The following is a 12,500-nucleotide window of genomic DNA, read 5'->3' as shown; positions in this document are numbered from 1 at the left end:
ATCAGCAATACTTGTCTCAACATCTCTTTCAGTTGCATTAGTGTGGGTGTTGATACAGGCTTCTGGAAAGTTATAAGAATTAATTAATATATATAATTATAATTCTTTTTGTCAGGAGACAAGAAGCCACAGAGTAATAACATTGTTGGCTTTTATTTAGGTGTTCCCCTGTTCTCCAGTCTTCCTCCGTCCCCTCGTCCCCTTTGTCCTCCCCAGCATTCTCCATTCCCCTGTCCCCTCGTCCTCCCCACCATTACCCTCTCCTCTGTTCCCTCGTCTTCCCCACCATCCCCCCTGTCGTCCTCCCCACCATTCTAAACTACCTCATCCCATGCATTCCATGATGGTCTGATGCTTCCATCTGAAAATTGGGAACATCAAAAGATCTGACTTTCCCAATTTTCTGATGGGAACATCAAATGATCTGATATTCCCATCACTGAAAAATAAAAACAGATAAAAAAAATGATATGAAAAAATAGAAAATAAAATATACTCATGAAATGAACAGAATGGTTAACAACGCAGCTCAATTGCAATGCAATGTCACAATAACATTTAAATATACTTTAAGATATAATCTAGAAGAAAATAAGGATATTGAAACGGTTCATGAACTCTATTTCAATAAAGGACACTATGGGGAACTTTGAAAAATAGTTATTGAGTATAATTAGACAGACTTGTTGCTAGGCAGAGGAGTAATGAGATATATGGCAAATTTTGCAAAATATACAATGAAGGTACACAAACATTCATACCCAAACAAAGCAAAATGCTAGGTAAGAACAAAGCATTTGGCCCGTAGGAGAAAGGAGATACCCACAAGACTAGAATACAAGTCATTAACAAGCATGCAAGTATAATACATAATACATGCAGACATATATATAATCCAAAAAAATGTCAAATTTACGTACTTATTATTACATTACAAATACAGTATCCAAGGTTTTGAAGACACGTTTCCTCTTGCGCCCAACGAGTGAATACTGAGACCAGACCCCATAGGTCCCTATCCTCCTCATCATTCGTCTCACTGTGTCTCCACAGCTTGCACCGCCCATTTGAGACAGCGTCTGGACCTGTTAAAATAATGCATAAGCTGTAAGGTAATAGAGAATAATATATATCTTTCAATCTCAACATTAGATTTTCTAATTTCCAACTGTATTAAATAAATAGCATTAAAATATTTTCCTTCTCAACTATTACAAAAATCAACGAATTTGATGTAACTTTTGCTTTTGTTTTATTTGTACCTTAAACATAACACTGAACAATCAATTATGTGCCACCCCACCTTCCTTCATCTGCAAAAAAACTAATCAAAAGACATATGTACAAGGCTAAAAAAATTCAGCAACACTTACCATACTCAGGCTAAAAGAATTAAGCAACACTTACCATACTCTTTTTATATTCACTGTTAACTTTTAGCTCATGTGACAGACTTTCCACCTGCTCAACAGTTTCAAGTGGGGATGGAAGAATGTCTTCCAGGATTGGTATATCTCCATGTGTTTTTGACATATGGGTTTCCGTCATTTTGACAATATTCAGGATATCCCCTGATAAAAATGTCAATTTTGATAATTCCTTCATCATGTATTCCATTATGCCAAAACCATAATCATAATCATCTGTATCAAACCTTATTACAGGTAAAACCAGTAGGCAGTCTACTGTATTTTATCAAACCGTTATTAGTATAATAGATCTCGTAATAATTTTGCAAAAATAATGGCATTTACTATTTTTAAAAGATTATTAGCAAATTTACACAAATGGTGCATTCGGAAGACAAAACCAATTTTTCACTTTTGACAATTGAGCACCTGCTACATCCAGATTCTAGGGAGGAAAGGAAGGACGATCTTACTGGATCCCATAGCCTCTCCGAGGCACAAACCAGGCTTTTACACAAACCCCCCCCCCCCTGCACCCGAGCTTTTTAAAATAGTAAATGCCACTATTTTTGCAAAATTATTACGAGATCTATTATTCTAGAGAATAATGCATATAAATGCATATATGCATATAAATACAAAAGTAAATCAAATCTTATCCTTGTATAATATACAAGCTGATGTGAGATCCCTGTCTACAGGTGGACTGGAACTATTATCCAGTAGGCAGTCTACTGTATTTTATCAAACCGTTATTAGTATAATAGATCTCGTAATAATTTTGCAAAAATAATGGCATTTACTATTTTTAAAAGATTATTAGCAAATTTACACAAATGGTGCATTCGGAAGACAAAACCAATTTTTCACTTTTGACAATTGAGCACCTGCTACATCCAGATTCTAGGGAGGAAAGGAAGGACGATCTTACTGGATCCCATAGCCTCTCCGAGGCACAAACCAGGCTTTTACACAAACCCCCCCCCCTGCACCCGAGCTTTTTAAAATAGTAAATGCCACTATTTTTGCAAAATTATTACGAGATCTATTATTCTAGAGAATAATGCATATAAATGCATATATGCATATAAATACAAAAGTAAATCAAATCTTATCCTTGTATAATATACAAGCTGATGTGAGATCCCTGTCTACAGGTGGACTGGAACTATTATCCAGTAGGCAGTCTACTGTATTTTATCAAACCGTTATTAGTATAATAGATCTCGTAATAATTTTGCAAAAATAATGGCATTTACTATTTTTAAAAGATTATTAGCAAATTTACACAAATGGTGCATTCGGAAGACAAAACCAATTTTTCACTTTTGACAATTGAGCACCTGCTACATCCAGATTCTAGGGAGGAAAGGAAGGACGATCTTACTGGATCCCATAGCCTCTCCGAGGCACAAACCAGGCTTTTACACAAACCCCCCCCCCCTGCACCCGAGCTTTTTAAAATAGTAAATGCCACTATTTTTGCAAAATTATTACGAGATCTATTATTCTAGAGAATAATGCATATAAATGCATATATGCATATAAATACAAAAGTAAATCAAATCTTATCCTTGTATAATATACAAGCTGATGTGAGATCCCTGTCTACAGGTGGACTGGAACTATTATCCAGTAGGCAGTCTACTGTATTTTATCAAACCGTTATTAGTATAATAGATCTCGTAATAATTTTGCAAAAATAATGGCATTTACTATTTTTAAAAGATTATTAGCAAATTTACACAAATGGTGCATTCGGAAGACAAAACCAATTTTTCACTTTTGACAATTGAGCACCTGCTACATCCAGATTCTAGGGAGGAAAGGAAGGACGATCTTACTGGATCCCATAGCCTCTCCGAGGCACAAACCAGGCTTTTACACAAACCCCCCCCCCCTGCACCCGAGCTTTTTAAAATAGTAAATGCCACTATTTTTGCAAAATTATTACGAGATCTATTATTCTAGAGAATAATGCATATAAATGCATATATGCATATAAATACAAAAGTAAATCAAATCTTATCCTTGTATAATATACAAGCTGATGTGAGATCCCTGTCTACAGGTGGACTGGAACTATTATCCAGTAGGCAGTCTACTGTATTTTATCAAACCGTTATTAGTATAATAGATCTCGTAATAATTTTGCAAAAATAATGGCATTTACTATTTTTAAAAGATTATTAGCAAATTTACACAAATGGTGCATTCGGAAGACAAAACCAATTTTTCACTTTTGACAATTGAGCACCTGCTACATCCAGATTCTAGGGAGGAAAGGAAGGACGATCTTACTGGATCCCATAGCCTCTCCGAGGCACAAACCAGGCTTTTACATAACCCCCCCCCCCTGCACCCGAGCTTTTTAAAATAGTAAATGCCATTATTTTTGCAAAATTATTACGAGATCTATTATACTAATAACGGTAAATAAATAATAAATAGTAAATAAATCAAAATCAGTTACATTATTTTATCTTATTCATAGCATAAATGTTCTCGAAGATTACTAAAAAGAAATTGAATTAGACTACAGCAAATTGGCAAACTTTACCTTGTATCTGTTTCCACCGAGTTTGTTTGGGGCGTTCTTCAACATATCAGCAATACTTGTCTCAACATCTCTTTCAGTTGCATTAGTGTGGGTGTTGATACAGGCTTCTGGAAATTTATAAGAATTAATTAATATATATAATTATAATTCACTTTGCTATTCCCCATTCCACAGTCCTCTCGTCCTTCCCACTTCCCTGTCCCCACATCATCCCCACTATTCCCACTTCCCTGTCCCATCGTCCTCCTTACCATTTTCCCCTCCCCTGTCCTTCTTCCTCCCCCACCATCTCCCATTCACCTGTCCCTTTGTCCTCCCCAGCATTCCCCTGTCCCCACCATCCCCAACTCCCCTGTCCCCTCGTCCTCCCCACCATTACCCTCTCCTCTGTCCCCTCGTCTTCCCCACCATACCCCCCTCTCGTCCTCCCCACCATTCCAAACTACCTCATCCGATGCATTCTATAATGGTCTGATGCTTCCATCAGAAAATTGGGAACATCAAATGATCTGATATTCCCATCACTGAAAAATAAGAACAGCTAAAAAAATGAAATGAAAAAAATAAAAAATAAACTATACTCATGAAATGAACAGTATGGTAAACAACACAGCTCAATTTCAATGCAATGTCACACAAAATTATTAAATCGAAATGAAAATAAATTGAAATCTATGAAAATTCAAATTATCAATACAATCGGAAATATTGAAATAATATCGCAACATAATATAGTGTGGGTTGCTCTTACGTGCAACAGACGGTGCTGTTTTTCAAAAAAGGCATGGTTTTACCTGTCACAAGTGTGGCATCTATACTTATACTCACGAAATGAACGGTATGGTAAACAACATAGCTCAATTGCAATGCAATGTCACAATAACATTTAATAACAATAATAACAATAACATTTAAATATACTTTAAGATATAATCTAGAAGAAAATAAGAACATTGAAACGGTTCATGAACTCGATTTCAATAAAGGACACTATGGGGAACTTTGAAAAACAGTTAATGAGTATAATTAGACAGACTTGTTGCTAGGCAGAGGAGTAAATAATGAGATATATGGCAAATTTTGCAAAATATACGGCACACAAACATTCATACCCAAACAAAGCAAAATGCTAGGTAAGAACAAAGCAGTTGGCCCGTAGGGGAAAGGAGATACCCACAAGACTGGAATACAAGTCATTAACAAGCACACAAGTACTACACTACACAACAACCGCACTACTACCAGAACTGGACGAATCACTACCAAAACAACACATTGCACATCACTACCAAAACAACACAACACAACACAAGCATTGGCAAAGAATTATAGACCAGTTGCACTAACATCCCACATAATAAAATTATTTGAGAGTGATCAGGAGTCAGATTACTAGTTTTATAGAGGACCAATGACCTCCACAATCCAGGCCAACAAGGATTTAGAGCAGTTTCTATGATCGAGCCACTGAGATCTATAAAGAATTCTGATCAAGAAAGAGATCTAGGGGTGGTTTTAGATAGAAAACTATAACCTGAGGATCATATTAAGAACATTCTGCGAGGGGCCTATGCTACACTTTTTAACTTTAGAATTGCTTTTAAATACATAGGTCAAAAAGTTTTAAAAGTTTTAAAAGTTTTTTAAACCTCTCGTGTATCATGAGTGTTAAAGCATCAGATGGTGCATTCAGATGATGAATATTACCTAGTTCCTTCATCTGGGAAGAATGAACACATATTGGTGCATTCGGATGATAAAAACTAACTACTGTAGTTTAATTGATCAACAGACTGTATATCATATGCAGACTGTATGTGGATCTGCGGGCCACTCCAAACAACAGCCTGGTGGACCAAGCTCCACCAGGGCTAAAGCACAAAGTGATATAGATGTGATAGAGAAACTAGGTCAAATGGAGGAGTAGGTCTGTATATTAAACAGCACCTGACGTGCACAGAGCTACTAAACTCAATGTGGTGGTAGAGTGGTGGGGGGGGGGGGAAACATTGCAGAAAAAAACAAAAATACAATTTGGTCAACAAAACAGCATTGTTTAAAATAGAAGACATGGGTTGTCATTTTGGGGGTAAGGTAGGTTACATTGAGTTAATTAGTTAGTACTTAGTTTTTATCTTAAACTGGTTGGGAGAGGTACAGTGTTGCTGTGCTGGTGAAAGAACACCTAAAGGTAAATTAAATAATGATTGCGAATCCACAAGAAGTTGACATAATATCGCTAGAGATCTGCAATCAGGATGATAAACTTTCCTTAAAGAATTTGACAAACACTTGCTGATAGGACATGAAGTAAATGAAATGTATGTCAAGTTTTGTGAAATATATGATAAAAGCACAACAAAATTTGTACCAAAGGAGAGATGCAGAACTAGGAAAAGGGGTTTGTTCAACAGAAATTGCGAGAGGGCCTGAGACCCAAACACACACAAATGGAATCAATATATAGCAAGAGGCCAAACCCCCAAACATACAAGCGATGCAAAGATGCGAGAAACAGCAGCAGCATTAAGGAGAGGGACTTAAGGACCATAAATAAAGTGTGAAAATAAACTCGAGTAAATTTTTTTAACTACTCTCGACAGTGAAGAAAAACAAATATTCAGACGATTTGTGTTAGAATCATTAATCTTACACTTTCGGTCATATTCAACAACACAAATACATACACACACATTCCTGTTGCTGTAGCAAGTGAAGAATTACACACACAGATCACAATAACGTGATGCATCAAATGAACAAATCCACAAGGGCCGTGACGAGGATTCGAACCTGCGTCCGGGAGCATCCCAGACACTGCCTTAATCGACTGAGCTACAACAGGGTAAAAGGGTTGAAACCGAAGTTCTACTGAACTTACTGGATCCCATAGCCTCTCCGAGGCACAAACCAGGCTTTTACACAACCCCCCCCCCCCTGCACCCGAGCTATGTCAACAGGCCGTTCTCCCTCTTCGCCCTTCCGAATGCACCATATCAGTAAATTTTTTAATAATCTTTTAAAAATAGTAAATGCCACTATTTTTGCAAAATTATTACGAGATCTATTATTCTATAGAATAATGCATATAAATGCATATATGCATATAAATACAAAACATAAATACAAAAGTAAATGTAAATAATTTTACCTTGCACCTAGATCCACCAAGCCTGTATGGCGCGCGTTTCAGTACTTCGGAAATCTAGAACTATCTTGAATCTCTAATCTGCAATGAAACAATACATATTATTGCACTTACCAAAACATGGATGAATGTAGAAAATACAGAACTATTAGCTGAATATCAAATAAATGGATTTAATCTATTTCACACAGATAGATATATTACACCGTGTATATTAGGTAATACCTAACATACACGCCTCCACACACACTACATTTGAAATGTAGTCTCAAAAAGACTACATTTCAACAGCAAAAATTACTCCATAAAAAAATAATTAAATTATTGACCAACATGAGAGAGGGTTAGCCAACATGAGGGTTGTGTTGATTGCCTGAAAATATTTAAATTGTGTAATGTATTGAATGGCATTTTTCAAGTTACAACATTTTTTAAATTACTGAACTAGGTTCTAGGCTTTGCTAGGCTTAATTCAATTATTACAGATAAGCCTAACCTAGCCTAGAACCCAGTGGGTTTTCTTCCTATTGGGGAGTGTTGTACATGCCTCGCCTCCACATACACACTAGCACAGCCAGGCCTCGCCTCCATATACACACTAGCACAGCCAGGCCTCGCCTCCACATACACCAGCACTGCCAGGCCTCGCCTCGCCTCCACATACACCAGCACTGCCAGGCCTCGCCTCCACATTTAAACCAACCAAGCCCACAAATACGTTAACATGGACCAGCATTACACCGTCTAACATACTCTGTCAGATGTAACAACTAAATTTGTGAATTCAAGACCAAATCTATTGTATTACACAGTGTTAGTACGAGAAAAACATTACTTACATTCGAAGCCGTGTTTTAAAATGGCGGCGGTCTTGTACTGACGCTCCAAACTGTGTGTTCGTTTGCGTATGATGAACGTGTGACAATTTACTACAACAATTATTTAATTATTCTTATTCTTTATTTTAATATTTTTAGGGTACATGAAATTTCAAACTTATTTGCACACAATAATATAATTGCATTGTCATAACCTTTATATATTACGGAAAATACGATGACATGAACGAAGTCAAAGTGAAGTTGAAGTCAAAGTCATTCGCCGAACGTATTAGTCATTTTTTTTCATACATACATAGTTGATTTACAAACATAATGTTGGATTTATAGATTTATTTATAAATTTGTATTTATTTACCTGTATTTACCCAAGTCTTTCCTAAATCTAAACTTATCCAATTTATACCCATTGTTTCGTGTTCTATCTTGTGTTGACAATTTTAATACCCTATTAATATCCCCTTTGTTATATCTATTCAGGAAATTGTGGTTGATCTCGAACCCATTGATAATGTGACGACTTATACAGAATTTTGTAACTATATCAATCAAGATTGTAACCAGCTTAGCTAAATGTAGTGTGGGGTTCAGTCCCTAAGCCCATATATGTGCCTCTCTAACCATTTAGGTTACAGGGCAAAAACATAAAAACAAAGGTAACTGCAGAAGGCCTATTGGCCCATACCAGGCAGCTCCTATCTATAACAGATAAACACTAAGTACTACCTAATTAACTCAATGTAACCTACCAACCTAACCCCCAAAATGTCAATCCATATATTTTATTTTAAACAATGCTGTTTTGTTGACCAAATTGTATTTTTACTCTTTTTCTGTCATGTTTCTCCCACCCCTGTTTTTTTCCTTTTTTCTTATTTTTTCTCAACATAATTCATACTTTAATTATGCGGATCAGGACATCACCTGATCAAACACATCAAACATCGTTTGACCACCATCAAACACACACATTTCGTGTGTGTTTGACGCTCAATGATATGTACCAGCGTTGTTTTATATATGGTGCTATTCTATCTTACGCTTTGTTGCTCTTTTTTACCTACGGGCTCATAGAACATTCTATTGCGAAAACATTGGCACAAAAATGAATGACGTTACATACAATAATAATGTCAGGACAGTGATATAATTATAAACTTTCAAAGCACTGTATCGCCCATGTGTCGTCTTGTCACCAATACTGGGTAACAGTTTCCGCCACTTCCCACACTCTTGCGGTGTGGGCAGCGACCATTATTCTACGTTTATATTCATATCACCGTGTTGGGAATTTCATTGCGAGTACATTGATACCAAAATTAACGCTGTAGGACAAGTGTGGAAGTGATAACAATCCCAAGAGTAAAAACATTTTGTTGCTCTTGGGCACTCACGGCGAGTCATCTACGTAGGTATTTATTGGGTGCTGGTATTCATATAACTTTTGGTGACCGTTTTTTGCTGATTTTCTTCTAGAGAATGTTATTGCGAACACGTTGGTACCAAAATGAAATACATAGCTCGAGAACTAAGGTCAGGAGAGTAAAAAGAGTATACACATTTTTGTTTTGACGCTTAATTAAGGTTATTGTGAGTACTCATCGCCTGCCTAGAAACTGGAACTAGTAATTCCATCTATCATACATATCATACAAGAGGAGCCACACATCTATGGATCATCCAATAAAATCAGCAGACTTCTAGATGTTACTACTGCTCGGCTTAGACTCGGTTACAAGTATCTCTGGGAATTCTCATTATCTGCTGATGTAGACCGACCAAATGTAAACTGTGTCAACAAATTATTCGCACACCCTCCGTCCACTATGTGATGGAGTGCGTAAAAGATACATGAATTTAGAGACAATTCTATAACCAATGTTCCAGCGATGTGTCAATATTTCATTCAAAATGATCTGCTACCAGAAATTTTAGCCAAATATCCCCAGTTGCTAACTGTAGATAACAACTAAGTGATTGTAACCTATCCACCGCTGCCCACTGGATGGGGGACGGTGTGCAGGACAAACATATAAATTTTGATACTAGCTCTCCACATATGTCAGTTGCTTAATTTAGAACCTGTACTTGAGGTCGATCTCGAACCCATTGTTGATGTGATGACTTATATTGAATTTTGTAACTAGCTCATCAAGATTGTAACTTGCTTAGCTAAATGAATTGTGGGGTTCAGTCCCTGAGCCCATTATGTGCCTCTGTAACCCTTTCCACAACCGCCCACAAGATGGGTATGGGGTGCATAATGGGGTGGGGTGTCTTGGCCAAACGTGCCACATCAAAACCACAAGTTGACATTGAATGTGAATTAACAATGAGACAAGTAAGATTTATACTAATACATTTATACTAACTCTGTTGAGCGTTGACCATTTATACATCAAATCTGTTGATGTGAGCACTTTAGTTTAGTCTGCCGTTTAAAGAAAAAAAGAGCATATCAATGGTATATCACAGAAAACGAATTTATCATAAACTCATGTATTTGTCTTATCATATTGAACTGCATTCATATTTTTAATATATAACAATATGAATATACAAATTTCTGTAAATCCCCTACCTTGTTGGAATCTGTGGAAATGAATGAGCAAATGTGCTGGCTGAAGGCGCTGAAGGAAACCACATTGGTTTCATTTTGGATACAAATGTCCATGGAAATTCAAAATGGAAACTAATTATATAGTTGAACCTGCAGAGACGAGTTTAAGAATCTGTGTTGAGAGTGATGGACACAGCCTTCACAATTATACTTCAGAGAATGTAAACATCTAAGAGTCATTAGAAATATGTGTAGAATAATAAACCCTACATTGTTTGAGTTAGGGAAAACACCATTTGTGATATATAGATACTATAGCTGTTCCTAAAGATTCACCCTTTTTTGCACCAGCAAGATAACATATAAGATTTTAAGAGTTGACGAATGTTAATATTCTTGTTTGATAAACTGTGAACTTGAGACATAGTTAATAAGAACATATTAACACAACAAAATGTTTTCAAAATCCTTAACACCACTTTCCAGCAACTTATATAATTTATATAAATTATTTTAGAGAATAATACATAAATTATATATTTAAACATGATATAGTGTTTAGTGGAATGTATAAGGAGTCAAATTGTGTTAAAAAGAGCAATTTTTAGAAAATTTGGAAAAATACTTTTTTCTGTTCAAATTATAACTAAATGGATTATAAAGGTTTCACTCAGCCAATATATATCATTCACAATTTATTAATGAATTTTACAAAAAAACACCATAAATTTTATATTTAAACATGTAAAAACTATTTGTTTTACATTTGGAAGAAAATAATTGTAGAAAAACAATTTATAATTAAACCTTTGTGTTTGGATTTTTTGAGTAAAAGTTTCTCAAAGGCTCTCCTGCACCATTCTCAATGCAAATCATTCCCACACCTATGGCAAGAGATAGGCGAACGTTGTGTAGATGATTTGTGTTTGCTGGGTACTTCTTTTGTAGGGTCTGATGGTGTAGTGGGTTAAAGTGTACTAGTTATGGCAGCTACTGGAAGGTAGTTGTGCTTTCTGGGTTCGAGTCCCACTGGTGGGTGTCGTCCAAAGATTGTTAATCTTCACTTGTGGTTTATGCAAGTATAGGCTTATAGCATGGACACGAGTTCTCTCACATTGACAGTGGCTTGATGAAAAACGCAGACTAACCTCACACTTATCTGGTGCCCTCGGGAAGTGGAGATATTTGAGATGTATATATATCTCGAAGTCTCTAATTCTTTTGTAGGGTCTGATGGTGTAGTGGGTTAAAGCGTACTAGTTATGGCAGCTACTGGAAGGTAGTTGTGCTTTCTGGTTTCGAGTCCCACTGGTGGGTGTTGTCCAAAGATTGCTAATCTTCACTTGTGGTTTATGCTAGTATAGGCTTATAGCATGGACACGAGTTCTCTCACATTGACAGTGGCTTGATGAAAAACGCAGACTAACCTCACACTTATCTGGTGCCCTCGGGAAGTGGAGATATTTGAGATGTATAATATATCTCGAAGTCTCTACTTCTTTTGTAGGGTCTGATGGTGTAGTGGGTTAAGCGTACTAGTTATGGCAGCTACTGGAAGGTAGTTGTGCTTTCTGGGTTCGAGTCCCACTGGTGGGTGTTGTCCAAAGATTGTTAATCTTCACTTGTGGTTTATACAAGTATAGGCCTATAGCATGGACACGAGTTCTCTCACATTGACAGTGGCTTGATGAAAAACGCAGACTAACCTCACACTTATCTGGTGCCCTCGGGAACTGGAGATATTTGAGATGTATATATATCTCGAAGTCTCTACTTCTTTTGTAGGGTCTGATGGTGTAGTGGGTTAAAGCGTACTAGTTATGGCATCTACTGGAAGGTAGTTGTGCTTTCTGGGTTCGAGTCCCACTGGTGGGTGTTGTCCAAAGATTGTTAATCTTCACTTGTGGTTTATGCAAGTATAGGCTTATAGCATGGACACGAGTTCTCTCACATTGACAGTGGCTTGATGAAAAACGCAGACTAA

General features: G+C 36.6%; 1 long non-coding RNA gene across 1 annotated transcript in view; it reads right to left on the bottom strand.

Moving 5' to 3' along the window:
* Positions 1 to 7,989, bottom strand: part of LOC138360910 (uncharacterized) — an 8,666-nt gene extending 677 nt beyond the window's left edge. Inside the window, exons 1-5 of the long non-coding RNA XR_011226709.1 lie at positions 7,957 to 7,989; positions 7,121 to 7,198; positions 3,970 to 4,076; positions 921 to 1,085; positions 1 to 62 (exon numbers count right to left, since the gene is read on the bottom strand). The exon at positions 1 to 62 is cut by the window's left edge and continues 45 nt beyond it. This is a non-coding gene — a long non-coding RNA (uncharacterized lncRNA). The remainder of the gene's footprint in view (positions 63 to 920; positions 1,086 to 3,969; positions 4,077 to 7,120; positions 7,199 to 7,956) is intronic.
* Positions 7,990 to 12,500: the final 4,511 nt, after the last annotated feature.

Source organism: Procambarus clarkii, unplaced genomic scaffold, assembly GCF_040958095.1.
Source record: "Procambarus clarkii isolate CNS0578487 unplaced genomic scaffold, FALCON_Pclarkii_2.0 HiC_scaffold_131, whole genome shotgun sequence".
Lineage (NCBI taxonomy): Eukaryota > Metazoa > Arthropoda > Malacostraca > Decapoda > Cambaridae > Procambarus > Procambarus clarkii.
This window is presented reverse-complemented; position numbering and strand designations above follow the sequence as displayed.